The sequence below is a fragment of the Fistularia commersonii genome, chromosome 13 (assembly GCF_037954325.1).
Source record: "Fistularia commersonii isolate RoL2024-O1a breed Wild chromosome 13, RoL_Fcom_v1.0, whole genome shotgun sequence".
In the NCBI taxonomy this organism is placed as follows: domain Eukaryota; kingdom Metazoa; phylum Chordata; class Actinopteri; order Syngnathiformes; family Fistulariidae; genus Fistularia; species Fistularia commersonii.
In genome coordinates, this window is record NC_141296.1 from 7239596 (window position 1) to 7258510 (window position 18915).

Genomic DNA, 18915 nt, shown 5'->3' on the forward strand with positions numbered 1-18915 from the left:
ATCAGACGAAGCTCAGGCGCGTTTCTGTAGTGGTGTGTTTCAGCAGTGTTGAGGTGAGTGCGTGGGTGTGTACGTGCGTTCGTGGCTATGTGGTACAACGTGCAGAAGCTGATTAAGTGCCTGCTGCATATAAGCTTGACATTGGGATCAGGTGGTTGATGGGTCAACCCATGAAGTGACAACTCTCTGTAGAGAGAAATCTCATTTCTGTAGAGAATCTCTGTAGAGAGAAATAACATTTCAAGGTGTTTAATCTGTACAGATTTTGGTATGTTTCATGCAGCATTTTTTTTTCCCAAAGACACAGTAATATGAGAAAGATGTGATCCTTTCACTTGACCAGATAGGAAAAAGTATTCTCCTGGTAGTCGAATCCAAGTGCTGATTTTCTAGTGAAAAACTAGATTAAAAATGAATTGATCCGTGGTAAATTATTCTGGCAGAGCTAAAACGGAAGAGGCTAATTGGTAGAATTATAACTAATTAATGGCATGAACGTAAATTTGCAGATTTTCAAAGAGAAACATTAGAGAGAGCCTTACTTCAGCAGGTCTGTCCGTCACATTTTTCGTTTGTTCCAGCTGACCCATGCAAAGTACAGACAGTGCTACTTGCCAGCATGACCAAGCATCCGGGACGGTTCAGGGCAAAACACATGATGGCATAGGAGAAGCAGAGGATGGCGGTGGTCTGCTCTGCCACTGTGCATTCAATCAAGTCTAGTAAACAAGCCAAGGTGACCTCTGGACAGCTAGATTTATACATCCTGGGGTTCTTTGTCTACGTAATGTGGTGGTGGGAGCAGCTGGTGGTTGACGCAGACTCTAAGGAAGGGATCAACTCATCCCATTTAGCGTGTGTGCACGCATGTGTGCGCCACCTCTATATGTTTGCGTCACGTCACGTCGCTCATACTTAGCAACCGTCAGAAAAAATATTTGTACGATCCACCGAGGTTGCTGTTCGAGTCACAAGTGAAGAGAACTCAATTCTGAAAATCTGACAAAAGAAATTGGCGCTACACTCTGCAGATCAATTTAATAGAGATGTGACATGACCTGAGAACGGCATTTGGACCAATGCAAATGCAGACAAAATGGCCGCTCCTGCTAAGCTAACAAGGAGGACGAAGAGGGGGCAGATTGTCTTTGAATGCAGTAGTTTGCGTGCAGTTCATGGTGCATGCACAATATTCGTTTCAGCAAAACACTAGGGTGCAGTTTTCTTTTTTTTTGTCGAGGTCGAATCAGATATGTATCAAAAATGAATCAACAAGCGACTGTCACTTCCAAAGTTTTCCTGCATTTAGAATTTTCAGATTGACTTTTTAAAACATCCATAGCTGAATTTTCCTCGCACATCTTTTTTTTTTTCAACATGATTCGCCGTTGAAAATTTGTCAATAAAATTCCAGCAAAGGGATGAACAAACTTTAGTGTGAGAATGAGCAATTACATAAATATTTTCCACCAGAAATGTGAGTTAAGGGATGAGTAAAATGTGACAGCCTCATTTAAATTTCTGTTTAAGTTTATGCAGTTGAAAGCCCTCATAGAATGGCATGAGGAAAGCCTTCAAATGTTTCATCGTTCTTTTTTTTTTCTCCCAACGTATTACATTTACTTTGAATAGTCATGTGAGAGATACGTTCCTTTGTAATCGAGATAGAAGGCTTGTGACGGGTACCTCTCTCTCTCTCTCTCTCTCTCTCCCTTTATACTTTCTCACTTATAACACATTTAATTGTAGAATATTGGTAAATATTTTTTTACTGATATGGAGAGCAGTCTAATCTAAATTGGATTACTTATTTCAACCCGTTTTTACTTTTAAATAAAACTCAGAGTACTAGGCTGATAGATGCAGGTAGAATGTAAAAGAGCAGAATATTTGTCTCTGTTGCAGTGAGAAATGAGTATTGTGAAGAAGCAGGAAGGACACCCCTGACAGTTCAATATCTTCTCTGCAAATGAACATATGAAAAACAGATGGTGGCCTTTCATTCTGCAAACTGGGTGAAGTTGCATATTTCAATCTAAGAGAAACATTTGATTTGTCTCGCACTTTTTGATCAAAAACTGTAGTTCTTATTTATCATAGCATATTAATAGTTTATGATGAGAGCTTTCCATTCAAGACAAAGTCTCTATGAAGGAACAAAAAGACTTGAAATAAAAGAATCCTCTGCCAATTAGATGCCACCGTGAACTTGAGAGCTAATGAATTTCTTTTGTCGTTTGATGCAGCTCATGAAGTTTTGCAAATGTAAAAACAATTGGAACTTGTAAACAGATGGCTTCTTCAACAAACAGCTCAGCAGTACTGCTAAGTATGCAGAATTACTTTCTTCCACTGGACAGAATCTGCAACATTTTCATCATCAATATCTTTAAAATCCACTACTTCCTTTGCAAATGTGTATTTCTGTTCATGTAAGCTATGTATATGCATATATAAAAATTCAAATATTTTACAAACATTTATGTCAAATGTAAGTTATGTAATTATATAATGTCAACAAAAAAGTGACAATTAAAATATTGTCATTTTTGTCTCGATAACTGAATTTTCTTTATTTTGCCGTCAACAAAAACTTGTTGAATAAAAAGCAAACATAAACCGCAACCACAATTTGCCCTCCGAAAAAACTCATTAAAAATGCACCCCAAATTAATCTGTGTACATTTCTGAAAATTAAATTTCATGTTTCCAACTTATTTGGGGCTTTTAAGACATAAATTGCAAAATGTATTTGCGTTAGTGTTTTTGCAGCGGATAGCATTTCAGCATTTCAGTGTTTTAAAAACAATCCAAACACATCTCTTAAAAACTAGTGTGAGGATGGTATTGCAATAATATTATGAGTATAGTAGCAGTAGCTGTATTCCATAAAATAAATTGGGAGGGCCGCCTATAAAAGAAAGGCCCCCCATGTTTTACAAGTGAAATGAACTCACGTGAAGGGTCTGGTCACATATTTATTCAAATGTGCTTTTAAATGTGCCCAACTACAATCTTACTGTACAAAAGAGCCGTATCAGAGTCATACCAATGACAAGAGATAAATAGAGAACTGGTTAGTGAGGATGTTCTAAAGGAGCACCAATTTCACACTGTAAAATTAAAGCGCCCTTATATTTTAGGCCCGATAGTGTGACTACTGCGGTTTGTCTTCAGGCTTTTATGTTTGACTTTGTTATGAATAAGGTCAACTGAAATGTAACGTTTTGAATTAACCTTTTATTATTTAATTTTGAATATGAAACAAGTCGATTCAGTCGGTGGCGACTATGTTAAATATCAAAAATAATACATATGTGATTTAAATTATATTTTGACAGACAACAGATTTGATGACAACAAATGAAAGGGGGGCGCGGGTGTGTGTTTGTGCGTGCACGCGCCTGCATGCACGTGAATAAATGGAGCATTTGCAGTCATGTAAACTACTATTGTGATACATTCCTCATTTATCCGTACACTGTTTTGACTACTGCTGTATACTTTGGATGAAAACTTGTTTTCCACGGCGTCACCTTTCCCACCATCATGACACGTCACATCACAACACTGAGCCGAGTGCTGTCATGCTTCACGTTTTGTTCTAGGAATAACTGCTGCATGTCACTCAACATTTGCTTGGTTGACATACATGATTTGCACATGTTACTCTTGGAGATGTTTGTTTGATGAACTTTGACGTGCAATCTTGAGGGAAAAAGTGAAACTAGCAAAGTGAGTAGATTGAGAGAGCTTTTGCTCAAAATAAGTTCATAAAAATATATAATTTTGAAAGTTTTCTCTGCCGAACAAAATGTTCACAATCCACTCCGAAACAAATTCTACAAATTGGCCAAAGTATAAAAAACAGATACAAATCTTGAAATTCTTTATCTAACTGAATAAACAGCGTTTAAGCATATTTTAATCATACCTATCGTCCAACCAGGAAAAAAAATTAGTGAGCATTACATAACTGGTGACTTGTCAATATCCTGCAGCTTGTTTATGGTGACATGTCTTTGCTTGGTCAGCAGGGTCCAGCTTATGTTTGTCTTTATTAGTAACGATACTCTGCTGGCGTGCCCACCCCAGAAGCAGTAGTAGCAGCTTTCATTCCCACTCTAGTCTTCATTTTAAGCCCTGTATTTGAGTACGAGGCATACGGGTGGAACAAGTGCACCAAACCTGAGCGTAAAGTCAAGCGTTCAACCACATCCGTAATATCTTTTAGGAAGTCCCCACAATAGTTGCTAAAAACACACTGCAGTTGATGTTTTATGTGTCGTACTGTCTGACTTTTACAGAGATATAGAAAGATAATGAAAAAGCAACGTACAGAAAGTAAATCTTTGAAAAAAATTATGACAATGAATTCATTCACAAAAATCGGATTATAAGAACCATATGAGTCTGCAGCTGCTATTGACAGATTTTTAATTTTTTACGTAGAGTTCATTGTAAATTTCAAAAAGTATAATTTGGAACACAGTGAAAAGGGATGCTGCAATCGGAAATAAGTTTCCTTGCAGAGAGCACCAGGAGGTGCTGTAAAGCAGTTAGTCAGAAAACAAATATGGCTGTGGCTGGCAGAACTGACAGGAACGTAGAGGTTCCGGGAGTTATAGCAACACTCATAGTGCAGGTTTAGGGTAACCCTTAGCAGCGATACAAGGGAAGCTCCATAAACCTGACTTCCTACATGAACCTAAAGAAGGATGCAGCCTCATATGAGCTCAGCAAAAAAAAGATCCATAGTCATGTTGAAAAGGTTATGCAGTTTTTGACATGATAGCTCAGAACCACTCAGGGACAACCCATTGTACTCAAGGTGAAGCATTTGAGATTTTTTCCCCGTCGGTAACTGTTCACGTCCAGCAGCGTTAATGATACGTCTGTTAAAAACAAGTTTGTAACTCATGTCTTTTTTTTTTTTTTATTTAATGAGAACAGATTGTCAGTATCGTTGGTTTTTCTGCAAGGTCTTCTGCCCAAAGTTGTCTGCAGTTACAGGGCATTTTTGACTGCAAATGAAAATTATCAATCGAAATGTGAGATGTGCTGTAGCTCATGTAGCAGATACCGACTGAGTCACAAAATAAGTCGAGCAAAAAGTGATAAACTAAAAGACCTGGTTCTCCTTCCTACTCATCTGAAGTGCTAAACCTCACCCTGACTTTGTAACGCTAAGGCTTGTGAGTCACAACTGTGAAGATATAATGTTATTTAAACCCAATCTGTCACCAAATGGAGTGGAAAAAATACTTGCCAAATGCACATGTCTAACATCCCCACTTATGAGACACACACTAACCCACAAAAATATTTACACACACTCACACTCACACACACAAATACAAACGCGCGCGCGTGCACACTCACACACACATACAGCCATACTATATCATTATACGAGCAAAATTGCCAATTACTGAAAGTGAGAGTTGTCATAAACAGAATTGCTTTCAAAGGTCAGATTAGATATTTAAGCAGAAGTATGAACATTATATTACGTCTTGGTACGAGATAATTATGACAATGAGCTACATCTCTGCACAACTGGGTTATGTCATAAGCCCTGAAAGAAGAAATTAAAATTATTACCATGGTATATAGTAATGAACATCGCTGAACATCACGGCACCCCCCTTGGATTAGAGTTGCTGTCTCAGCGCGTTACGCATTTTGCTTCTTAAACATAGCAGAAATGTTGTTAATTTTGACAGCTCACTTCACGAGTACCCTTCCCATAACAAGTCTGTCACCTCACCACCACAACAATATTAAAGATGGTGACAGACAAGAAAGACTGGCATGATTGTGGCCTGATGGTGCCCAGGTGGTGCTCATAATGATGTATTTACCACATGTCCCATCAGTTTTAGACATGTCGGATCTCATCAGCGGGCCCAGTGCAGAAAAAGTTAGTTAGGCAAACTGTCTCTGGCTCTCCAGTGGACAGAGGTGGAAGTTGTAACAGCACTATCCTGTTGAAATAGTGTGATTTAAATGAATGCCGGCCACCATGTCTTTTCTGAAGCCAGACACAATGAAGCAATCCCAAAATATAATTATTTTTTCAAATGGAATTTAAGTATGAAATACAAATATTCTCATCAAGCATTGGCAGGGCTCCTGACATTATCAAGTAAATTACTACTAGATTACGATCACAAGTACCGCAAAAACAGATTTTATGGGTGTGTGAGTGTATGTGCATGTGCCTGTGTGTGTTTGCACATGTGTGTGTGTAAGTACTTTTACATACTTTGTTGTGCTTGTTGTCAGTGCTAAGTCAATCTATACACACACCACAGGCTAGTAAACTAGTAAAACATATCTGTAGCTTAACTGTTGAACTTATATTAAATTGATAATCATATAAAACTCTATTGCCTTGAAATCCTCCTATTAGTCATGTACTATGTTTGTACTAGTGTGTGTATGTACCCATCCAAGTTTTAAATGAATCCTTGCGTTACGGCCTCTTACAATAATTTCTCTGAATGTAAAATAAATTAGTTCACCAAATCAAATGCGGTTTTAAATTGATGTAACTCATTAAATATATACCGTAATTTATATCTTAATTGCGCACCCTTATGTCAGTCATTATTTGATGATAAAATCCATTTTTAGATACATCTATAACATTAAGTATGATCCAATTCAGTAGTTAAGTTAAAAATTTTGATGATATACTGTAATCAGTCAGTTAACTGACATTGTCTGAGATAATTCAGTTAAAATATTTATTGTTGCCATGCTTGTTTACACTGGTGTTTTAACAGGACTGTATTATATTAAAAGGTTTTTCCAATGTTCGGCCACAGCAATTCACTTGGATAAGTAGGGGAAAAAAAAGAAATGAAGCCTTCATTACTATAGATCAAAAACTCGCTCATTCTAAAAAGTAGGAGGTTCGGAATTATTATCCTTTTCTCAATGTCAACTAAAGTGAAAGCTCTGCAAAAGCCGAATTTTTAGTCACCCCTCTGTATTGGGTGTATTCCCTTTCAGGTACCTTTTTGTATCTATTCAATTTGTGGCTTATTGTATTTCAAATTATTGAGCTAGTTTTGTTTTGTCATGAAAAATGTAACTTCAGACATTATGGGGTCCTTTGGCATTTTTTTTCTTTAGTTATTATCTAATTGAAAATATTCAAACACACAGACACTGAGCTCTGGTGGGTTTGACCTTGTCTTTGAAAAGGTCAAAGAATGATATAGAACAACTCCACATCAATGCGCATAAATCAGCAGGTCTGTGGTACAATGGAAAAGACTAATCTACGCTCAGGATGTGTCACTGAGACATAGGAATTCGGACAGCTGAGTGAAGCAGTATTTGCGCTCAAACCTACATTAATAACCAAAATAAATGTGGGCTGCTGCTGGGTTTTTTAATAATAATCTAAATGGGAAAAAAAAAAAATCACACACCGCCAAAAAATGAAACTGGCAAAGAATGCAGGGTGTGCAAGTGGCAGTGGGCTGCACTATAAAGACATCTGCTGATTACACAGTTTGGGGAGGCCTCGTAAAGAGGAGCCTGGCAGTGAAATGTGTAAAGAGATTGAGACCACACCACAACCGCTGAAATAACAGAGCGCACAGACCCTCGCAGCAAGTCACCCTGTCCACGAGGCGAAGAGACACGAGCAGAAAGTTGCCTTCGCTCTGTTTTTTTATACAAAACAAGAGAACCTGTGCTGCCCAGGGTAACCGAATAACACGAGTCTCCTGAAATCCCATCAAGGGCTTTCTCGTTTTGTTCCGACTTTCCACTCGGCAGACACGTGAAATATCCATCACGGGCCGCACTGACTTCTCACTGCTTTTGTGAACTGTTACCAGAAAAAAGAAAACGTGTCCTCTCTCCGCATCCATCAGTGGTGTTGTGCTCACCTCTCTCGGAGACAGTGATGGCACTGATGCGCATGTTGACAGGTTTGACTGCATGCATCCATACATGATATGCCATCCCTGCGTGTGACACTTGGTGACAGGGACCTGCTTCAGGTGGCCCTTGCGCTGCAGCGGGGCTCCATAGGGATCCCTCCCCCCGCACCGCTATACTGCAAATATCTCCATAGATATCAGAGTGAGCCCTGAGAACCACAGCACAGCACCCAGAGCCTTCCACCTAACAAGGACAGATCAGTTCACGCCCACACCCTTCTGCCACACTCTTTTTAGATTTGAATTTGAATCACCGCTTCAGTCACCACCTATGTGATTCTACTTATTAAACCATGCCATCATTGATCTTCAGAGACAAGTTACACTAAATAAACAGAAAGACGAAAAGGGAAAAGAGACACTGAGGAAGAAGCGACTTTTAGGGGAGAAATCTAAAGGAGATTCTTGTCCACCCAGTGATATATTATGTCTCGTATATTATCACCTCCATTGAAAGACTGGCGGACAAAAGATTAACGGGAGATTTGTTGGGATCTGGCTTTCCGGCTGGTTTCACTCCGGCTATAGAACTGACATTCTGAGGAGCCAGACGGGCTGAAGAGAGTCAGCGTTCTGTTCCTTTTATCATTTTTCTCTTTTTAAATGCCTATGAACATTGGCTTGAACAACCCTATCCCAGTGGACTTAGGGTGATATTGTCCAGTAGGATTGTTCATTGTGATTGTGGTCAGTGTTATTTTGATAATCTGAAGCGGTTTAATTTAGCGACGGGCAAATTTAGCACTTCATATCGAGAGATCCGTGGAATTTTTCAATTTACACTGACGCTTATGTGATACGTTGTGCTCCTGGTAACATGTTTACATTAAGCTTATATTTCACGCGGGCATTTGAGGGCATCTGGTTCCCCCTCAGCTAAGCCATATGTGTTCCTCTGATCATGTTCAGCCAATGCGTCCTGCGTGTGTTTGCCTTAAGCCTCCCCTTTCTTCCTGACCTCTCACCCTGACTCTCCCTTTGCCTTTTTTGTGCAGGTCAGAGTCCACGCACCCACGCTTGCATAGCCGCATGGCCACATTTTGGTATGCAGATACAAAGACACAGGTAAGTCTGGACAAGGTGCACCCCACAGTGATCCCGACCACATTACTTCACCCCACAGGTCTCAGGTCAGTTCCAGGCCCCAGTGGGCTCCAAGCTCAGGTCACAGAAGGCTTCGACATCCCAGAGATGAGATACCAGACTGGCATGAGGCGGAGTGTTTGATGTGGCCATGAGCTGTGCTATGTTACCGTGTTGCTGTGGCTTTAATTAGCTCCAGCAGCAGCTACTTCCTGGTTGACAGGCCCTGGCAAGCACTGTCTCCATAATCTCTTACAGGTGACTGTCAAGATGCCTGTCAGCTCACTCAGCAGCGCCAGGCTGCATGTCTATCTCTCGGTCAGCTGTTCCCGTTCTGCAAACGTGAAATCAACATTGGACTTTTCCGGTCTAATTAGATATGACTGTATTCCAGATTTGAATGGGGAAACGTGGTCTAATGACTACAGCATGTTTCCAGAAATGTCATGTAAATACGTCTCCAGGTGACAATAGTCTGCCCCATTATATTTATTTTTACAAGTTTCATTTCCCAGGAAACAATTCAGATAAAGAGACAACAAAATTCTCCCGGTGACAGTAAAGTTACCTCTCTGTATTCTTTATCAGATTTCCAGCTTCCACAAAGACATCCTAACCACTGGAAATTGCCCTCTGAGGGCTGACAGCTAGAAATTGATCTCATATTAGATGAGCGCACCTCGTTCCCTGCTCTCCTTTGTCACTCCCAAGTTGGTGGATCTTTCCTTAAAACTCCACCAGAGATGAAAAAAAGGAGACTTCACAGCTGGCTATGGCATACTAATACCCTGGACTCATTAAATTAATGGGCGCCAGATTCCCCTTACTGAATGTGCACTGATGCCCTTTGAGTTTGCCGGGGCTAGAGGGTGTGCAGCACTTTGAAAGCCCTGACCGGCATATTGAACGTGTTTTAATAGAAACCTTTTGAGACTCCTGGTAGGATGCACAGTAACTCTTTGCCTTTAAGTTCCCGCACCTCTCTGTGTGATCTCGTCAGATAGCCACTCTATCCTCGGATTCGGGCCTGGAGAGGGGAAAGGGACGATGCGCGGTAAATGAGGCCAGAGGTGCCCATATCTCAGCAGAGGCCATTCTTTCATGGAGATGTGAATCTTGGAGACACGGTGCTGAGCAGGCTTTGATGTAAAAAGGTGATCCGCATTAGACTCAGAATAAGGAGGCTTACAGGTCGACATATTGTGGGATTCCCTTCGGGGATGTGAGTATGGCCTCTCACTAATACAGTGTTGATTTAATTACTCGACAGCGGTCTTCACCCAACCATAGAAGCTGCTCTACCAGATAAATTGAGTCCTTCAAACAGCCATTATGCTATTTCCTATTTAATGTTGAGATACCATCGCAAATCAATCCATAATATAGGCAAGCCGCAGGAACACGAAGAATCTGATGAGGAGCGTTTTCATTGCTCAAGGTGGCGCTGGCAAAGTGACAAGGTGCAAAGAAGGGGAAAAAGATATTGTTTTTAATGGAGATATATGTGACTATAAAGCCCTTCTCACATAATGGGAGGAATTGAATATTAATACAAATTTTGCATATTTGCCCAAAAGCAAAAATGAAGCTAATAAGAATAGAAAGCATTTTCACTCACATTTGCGTGACAAAAAACGTTGCTTTAGTGCACAAATTAATCACCCTGATAGTCATCACAACCACAAGTACCAGATGTTAAGATAAACATAATTTACTCTCAAATTGATTTACCAAGCCAAAAATATGTCTCGTTGTTTAGTGATTTTTATGCTATGTACCAGCGTGTCAAAACATGATCGTCCCTGCATGAAAAGCCATCTTTCTATCACCATTTTCTGTGGCATTCAGATCCGGCATCTTGACCACGTACGCCTCGGTGCTGTAAAACAGAAAAATATTGGAAAATCAGGTAAATGTTAAGAGTGTTATTTCGGCACTAATGAAATACACACAGCTGGTATTTGCCGGTAGTTATACCGACTGAACGATGCTGTGGATATAGTGAAATAAAATCTCAAAATGCAAAACTGCTGACTCAGGTAGACGGCACTGTCGCATCGCCATACAACTCACCCTCATTATCGTAGACACTACAGCAAATGTATACCTCTGACAGAAAACCATGTTGGCCACGATGTGATTTTCATAGCCAGCTCTGACAGTAATTATTTGACAAATCCTTTGATTGTAGCTCAGTTGCCACGTCTGGGAGACATCGCCGAATATCGCTCCTCAGCAATTCCATAAGCAGAGCGCAAGGCACCGCAGAAGCTGCTGATACTTACATGACTCCCACTCTAACGTGTGATGGTAATTTATTCTGTCCCTGGTGCTCATCATCCTGATGCAACTCACTGTGACAAGAATCCATCTCTGTGGTTCCTGGCAACAACACAGGAGGAGGGGGTGAATGGAGGGAGATCACACATTTTTACGATAGCTATCATAATGAAGAGAACGGTTACAAGGCATGTTTTGAACATCATCATTTCCCTCTGCTATTACATCTGGAGAACTTTGGGGCCAATCATTCAGAGATATAAAACAAACTAAGCGTTCAGCGTCTGTCTTTTTAGATTCTCAGTGATTTTTATTCCTCCCGCCGTCCTAAAATTAGCCGCAGATTTGACCCTATGTAATTCGGGTTTCTAGTTTTTTCTCAGTTTTTCCAAGAGTATGGCTTAAGCACTTCAAAGTTAAGCACTATATAGAGAGTATCATTCATTTGGCAGCTCATGTTGTCCAGCTTCAAAAATGTAAGACTAGCCAGAGACACTCTGGACTGATTTCAGGTTCAGAGAAGAGAAAGAATTTAGCTCGAGCTTAGGCTGCCCATCCCCATCCAGAGGTGGGCTCTTTTTCATCTTATCATAGTCTTAGCGCATTGGTTTGGTGACTATGTGCTTCACAGGTGGGAGTCTGCCTCGCTCAAATAAGCCAGTTCACTAAGGATGGGATTTGCCGCTGTTATTTTTCTATTAGGAAAGAATTATGCTAAGCCTTTAGAGGCATCTTTGCGTTGCTATGACAGCCCATATTTCCTACCGGGTTGTGACCTTGAATGACTACAGTGCACTGCCAAGTAGGCCCCAAACCCTTTGAGGATTAGAACCAGGGTCTTTTAGTTATGCAAAACAACTCAACTGATATGATTGAACCTTGCATGGTTCAAGACAAAGTTTATTGAGATTCCCTTCTATTCATCTGATCATTGTCACCTGATCATTTCCAATGGCTTGCCTCTGACTTCAAACACTACCTTTTTAAAATAGGTATTGTTGAGAATAAGACCCTGCTTTTTTCTGGCATGGCAGCAAACATCTTAACATTAACTACCACTAAAACGTGGAATGCAAGATTTGATGTGATAAATATCCAGCAGCAACGAGACATACGTACAAAGAGATGATTGACTTTATTATGTTTAAGGCTCTAAAAATAATCAAACACTGTGAAACATACTTAGATCAGTAATGCTCAAAACCGGTGTATTTTTTTCCTTAGTTGTTTTTTGGAATAATCACTAACAGGTGGGGCTGTAATAAGCAGCAATTTAAAAATACATGGACGTGAGTGAATGACTATCAAAAAGTGTTTTCGCACCGAGCTAGTTTTGAGGCTTTTTCGATGAGCTGTTCCCCTTTTCTGTCAGTTAGAATACACTGAAAAGATTTTTTTTCAACAAGATAATCTGATATATAAAATGGTGGGCTTGGATGAGCAGAATTTCAATTTTTGTCCTCACAAATGTGCGCCTCTATAGATAAATCATCAAAATACCAAACTGATTGGTGTTGTCATTGACAACTTACTTACTAATTAATGGAAGAATATCAGCAAATTTGCACAGAACAACACTGAGTTGTTCCACCGAAGTCAGTAAGTCTGTGCTCACTATAGGTAATTTTTTGACAAAATAGGAAAAAAAACATTACACCATACAGAGAGAAGGTTTTTATACTTTGAACCTTCTTACATATTGGAACCTTCTTATATATTCCTTGCATAAAGGATCTAATAAAAACGAGTTGGAGCTGAGTAATTTCTGTGCAATGTGTGTGATTGCCTATATCTATTTTACCTTTTCCATAGAACTCCCTATGTCTTGCTCTCTCCATTTTTTTTTATTTTTGACTTGCAGCTAAATCCATTCAGCACTTAGAACACAGCCATAACCGTCATTAAGGTGGATTAATTCCTAGTCCAGCTTAGTCAACGTTTACTTTTACCATCAGAATATTTATTAAAGGTAATCAGAAATCCGTAAATAATTGTGATGTAAAGTTAATCAGGAATTCACGTGTTACCTTTTAACTTAACAAAACATTCCTTCCAGTTGTTTCAAGGATCAATTGCATTTTTTACCCCCCTAGAAATGCAATTTCACAAATCATTCATGTTCATCCAACTCACCGGAAATTGTTTTCCCTCTTTAGATTCTGTCATAATACATCCGCCTGTTTTCAGACCAGCCATCAAAGCTTCAACTTGGAGACATCTATAGACAGCTACTCAAAGTTGACACCCAGATGAAGCTTTGAAAGAACAAGATTGACACAATTGTGGTCACAACGCACAACAGGAGATTACTTTGAAGAGGAAAGTGCTCTGAGTATCAGATATCACTTTAGAAAAAGTGGCCAAAGATGAGACAAGTATTAGGTGTGAGGGACTGGTGTACATTAAACAACAGAGGCCATAATGTCTGCTGAATGCTACTTCTGCTTGTCCAAATGAAAACACTGAGAGGTCAAACTTAACTGTTTAAAGTTTCTTGGAACTTCTCTTTATCTGAAGTTTGATTCAAACTCGGGATGTTGCGGCCTCGCCAAGCGAACGAAGAGTTGACGATAAATCCAAGCAAACAGTACTTTCATAAAAAAAAAAAAAAAAAAAAAAAAAAAAAAAAGGGAAAAAGTTGCCTAAATAAAGCACCGCTATCACAGCGGTGCGGTTTTGGGAATTGATCAGTCTAAGTCCTGAGATACAGTCCTGTCAAGTGGCAGGTCTGCGTAAGATGACACATTTTCTGACAGTTCCTTGTCAATGTCTGTGTTGGAGTGAAGTCCCCAGCCGTGTTCACTCACTCCTAAAGTGATATCTATCATCTTATTTTTGACAAATTTGTCACCGCCATCTCTCAATCTAATTGGACTTTGAGGTCTCCGTAAGACAAAGACAGATAATCTTAGTGTTTGCGTTTGAACGGCACTTGCCATTCAATAGTTCCCAAATCTTTGAGCCGGTGTTCGGCTAAGTTTGAAAAACATGACAGTCACATTTTAGGCGCTCTGATGTCACACAGTCTTTTCGAGCTTAAAAGTTCACTCAATATGAGGTTGGGTCTACTTTGATGCTGGGGTCTCTAGTGATGTGATTTTAGCATGCTATCTGCCTGTGCTGTTCTCTGTCACCCACTGCAGCACTGACTGACATGGGAGCTGCCAGAGCTGATACTCTGCCTCTTATTCTCGCTGACTACAAATTGAAGATACAAGGAAGGTATATCCAAGCGGAATCATGACAAACAAAATATACAAACTTGTTGTAAAAATTTAGTACAGGCAGCTGGGTTGTAGGAAAAAATATTCGTTACCGTGTTTACGTGAGCGAAATATCTAAAAACATGGAAAACACAAGCCTGCATTTTTTCCCCATCTTTGAGGTATTGACTCCTATGTTTCAAAAAAATGTATATATCCTCCTAAGACCCAAGATTTTGTTGGATATGCGTTTTTAATTTCTCTTTTGGTCTAATCGCGTCCTGATAAGAACTAAAAAAAAATAAGTAAGGGTCATGTTTTGACATGATTTAGCTTTAGAGAAAAAAAAAATAATGTCCGCATACGGAGACACTTTGTCAGAATTTGACATAGAACCTGATGAAGGCAACCTACAATGTGGTTGGTCTGAATTCTTCGTATCTCTAAAACATAAGCTTTAATTATTTATGTGATAGGACTCCAGTGTTGGGGTTCGAGAATGGTGGGGGGTCTGCTATTTTGTTCAACACGCCAGAAAAGGCGCACTTTCTGACCTCTAAATTGAAATTACGCAGCGCTGAGAAATCGACGCGCAGATTCCCCCACTCGCTGCGACGCGAAAAGAAAAAACAAGGGGCCGATTGAGATGGAGTAATCTTATTTTATGCCCACGACGGCGAGAGGAGACCCTCCTCCTCTTCCTCGCCCACCCTCCCCTCCATCCCTCCATCCCTCCCCACTCGCCCCGCGACGCAAACGCTCACCTGAAGACGCAGCCGCGGCTCCCCATGACTCCTCAGCCGCTCACGTTTCCGCGTACTGAGAATTGGGATTTAAAGGGAGGGGGGGATTAAAGGAGAATATTTCAATTTACCTGGCTGTGCCAAAGTAATTACCTAACCCTCCTGGGAAAATGCAATTACGGAGACAGTGAAACACACCTACAGACGGGGATATCTGGGGCGAATAAACCGCAAATCTGGGGCTGTAATGAAAGTAATTAAGACAAAAAAATATTCACCGCAGCTTCCAGAATTCTTGATTTCTTGCCTAAATACTGGAAGGAAGATGGAGCTGACGAGACATCAATTCCTCAGTCATCTTTGTTCCCTATGCTGTCACGTTAACCCTTTACAGTCTGTTTTTTTTTTTTTCTTTTTATTGACACGTTTCCACGGTAATCTGAAGTCAAGCCTCACAAAGTGACGCTGTGACAGAAAAAAATGTGCTCATTAAAAACGAAGAGGAAAAAAGGATGGAATTGTTGCGGCTGCTGTTTGCTTCGTTGACTCCCAACTATGTTAAATTGTGGAGGGGGGGGGCGGATGTAGAATATAATGCATTACAAAATAAAAAAATACACGCGTTCCAATTATTGGGATCGATCAACAAATAAGACCGGGTCTTTATTTTGTAACGTGCAAAAAATACTAGAACTCATTTTTCCATGAATACAGTTGAAACCAAAAAATGAAATTACAACAAACAACAGTCACCGGAAGCATCGAACAAAATCAATTATGAAATTATTAGCATTTTTTATTTATAAATTGGCATCAGCAAGCGACTGGTTGGGAGTTGGGGGTGGAACAGGCCTGTGTATCAAATTGCAGCTAAAACTTGCATAATAGCCGTAAATCCAGAAATAAAATAAATGCATAAATGTGCGTCACACTTTTATTCACACTGTTACTCAGGCAAAAGGAACTTTCATCTTAACATGCTTTTTTTTCCCTCGGTTAAAATAAATGGATGAAGCTGCTGAATTGAATCCGTTTTTCCATCCGGTAATCGGAATAAAATAAACCCGAAATGAGTGCGTAAAGGAAATGTGATCTGGATGTGAAGCGTGTTCGTCTGACACAGCAGCTTTATTATCAGGATTATCAGCGGGTAAGGGTTGCGTAATTGTTTGTGTGTGTGTGTGTGTGTGTGTGTGTGTGTGTGTGTGTGTGTGTGTGTGTGTGTGTGTGTGTGTGTGTGTGTGTGTGTGTGTGTGTGTGTGTGTGGTTCTGGATGAGCATTCTCTTGGCCGTTCATTTTGATGAGGAGGGTGGGGACGTGTACCTAGATCAAGTCCGCGAGGAAGATGAAGCGTAGGGTCCTTGTGTGTGTGTGTGTGTGTGTGTGTGTGTGTGTGAGTGTGTGTGTGTGTGTGTGTAAACTGGGCCCCGTGCTTTGTAGACTATAAGGGACGGACTGGCCCCCGCTTTTGTTGGATCGTTATTTACAGCTGCACGTTGACACTGATCCACTTCTCCTAAAGTCGTTTTGGCCTTAAGATGAAGGAGGTCTATTTAAATCTTAGGTGAAAGTGAGGAAAAGGAGGAGGCGTTTGAAGGAGCGCGCCGTTTAACGTCGCAAAAAAAAAAAAAAATCAATTAGAGGCCCCATTGTAATTAGAAATAGGAAAGAAAATGAGGAACTAAATCTAAAGTCCCCACCGCTTGGTAGTTCCATTTAAAATCTGTCTTTTCAACCCGTCAGAATAAAAAATAAAAAACACGCACATTGACATATTATTTTAGAATGGCGTGCGGGCTATGTAAAACAGAGACCCCCCCCCCCAATCCTACCCCTATACTTATTTTTCAGTAAAATGTCATGCACGGATGATTGGTTGGGCCGTTCCCGAATGCACGCGCATACACGCACGCACACGCAGACAAGCATTAATGCAGCATTTTAACGAACACTCTTAATTCTAGCGTTCGGTCGTTTTTTGGTTCATATCTGGTTCATAAGCGGTGAATAGTAATTGTGTGAAAATCATTCAATTGTAGTGAAATTCACTGAGAGCGCCTGACATCTTTTCACCTTTGCCAGGGTCAGGATGTTTATTTTTTACCACGCATTTTTTTTAGGAAAGCCGAGAAAATCGTGGTTTGTCATCCTCTGGCATCCACTCGTTCCCTCATCTTGTTCTCTTTTGGTTTTGTTTGGTGAAGAATGCGGGGCATCTCCGAAAACAAAGAGGCGACACTGTCGGCAGCTACCAGTTCATTCCAGTTTTACTAAATAAGAGTATAATATAATTTGTTTTCCCCAAAGCTGATCATAGTTTTAGATTTATTTAGTTATTTTTACCATGTGACCAATTGATGAAAGGGCGAATTAGAGAAACCAAAAGGCCTGAGTCTGGATGGGATTCTTGCCCACCTGTGGCACGGGAACTTTTTCACAGCGAAATAAAACATTTTGAAATTTAAACAACAGGCCCGAATTGTTCCTAAAATTAATCTTTTTCTGTTTGAGGGCTAATCCCGCAATTCTTTTTTTAATATTTGCATATATACATTTTTGTTCTTTATTCGAGCAGCGCCATTTCACCTTGAAATAGGTGAGATGACAGTCGAAAAATATAGGCTGTCGATTGTAAATCAAAATCTGACGGATAAAGGCCGCCTGTTCTTACGATTTTGGCAGCGTTAACAGAACGACATGATGAACGAGTAAAAGCTAAATATAATAAAATGGTTACATGTATACAATTTATTCTTAAAGTGCTGCATTTTTCTAGATTATCAGTCATCAAATGATTATAATAACAAGTGTAATAAATGAAGACATTTGGATAATGACAAATAGAATAATAATGATTATAATACGCATTATTATTATTATTATGATTATTAATATTATTAAAACAGAACATTATGGCTGTACTTTGATTATTCTGAATTTATAATTCTTTTTCCCTCTTCATGTCAATTTGTGAGGAGGCACATTACATTTAGAAATAGTTCATAGGATTTTCACTGTTACTTAGGTTCAATTTCTTTTCTTTTTTTAACTTATTAAAAAGAAAAAACATAACAGAGGGTTTTTAAAATAAATCAGTCACTTGCTTTTGGAGTCAGAAAGTTTTAATTACACAACATTCCCTTTGTATGTCATAACAGGGAAAATGTATCTGGTCCTCTGAGATATACCAAATACTCTTGTCCAACAATCATTGGAAATCATGGCAAGGACTTCAAAGTATCCCAAAAAAAGACTGTTTTGCATCTTTTCAAACCTAAATTTCACTTTTGACTTAAAAAAGTAACATTTCAATGTGTAAATATGTTTATTTTTGTCTCATCAGGGTCCAGTTAAGATCCTGGTGTCTGTGTGTCAGTGAAAACCCATCTGACAGAAAGATGACAAGCAATTTGAGAAATCCAAGAGTGCTCATCTTCTCAAAAGTGACAGAACGCTGGAAACGAATTCAACAAATTTCACTTTTTTTCAGCTACAAAGGGATATCAGGATAATATTGAAAAGCTTTACATTCAAACCGTAAGGAGTGATAGCAACAAACAATGCCAGAAACGTCGATTAACCTGTGCATCGTGGAATAAAATGCAAACTGGGATCAGCGTTATCCTCATTTTACTCCGAAA

At 39.7% G+C, this 18915-nt stretch overlaps 1 long non-coding RNA gene and 1 pseudogene across 1 annotated transcript; both read right to left on the reverse strand.

The window, feature by feature from the left end:
- LOC147227795 (uncharacterized) overlaps positions 1-18915 on the reverse strand; it is a 412630-nt pseudogene that overhangs the window by 34631 nt on the left and 359084 nt on the right.
- Positions 8815-15659, reverse strand: LOC147227796 (uncharacterized). The gene is made up of 4 exons (XR_015107012.1): positions 15552-15659; positions 15295-15349; positions 13461-13582; positions 8815-11429 (listed from the first exon to the last, which is right to left on the reverse strand). It is a non-coding gene; the product is annotated as an uncharacterized LOC147227796 (long non-coding RNA).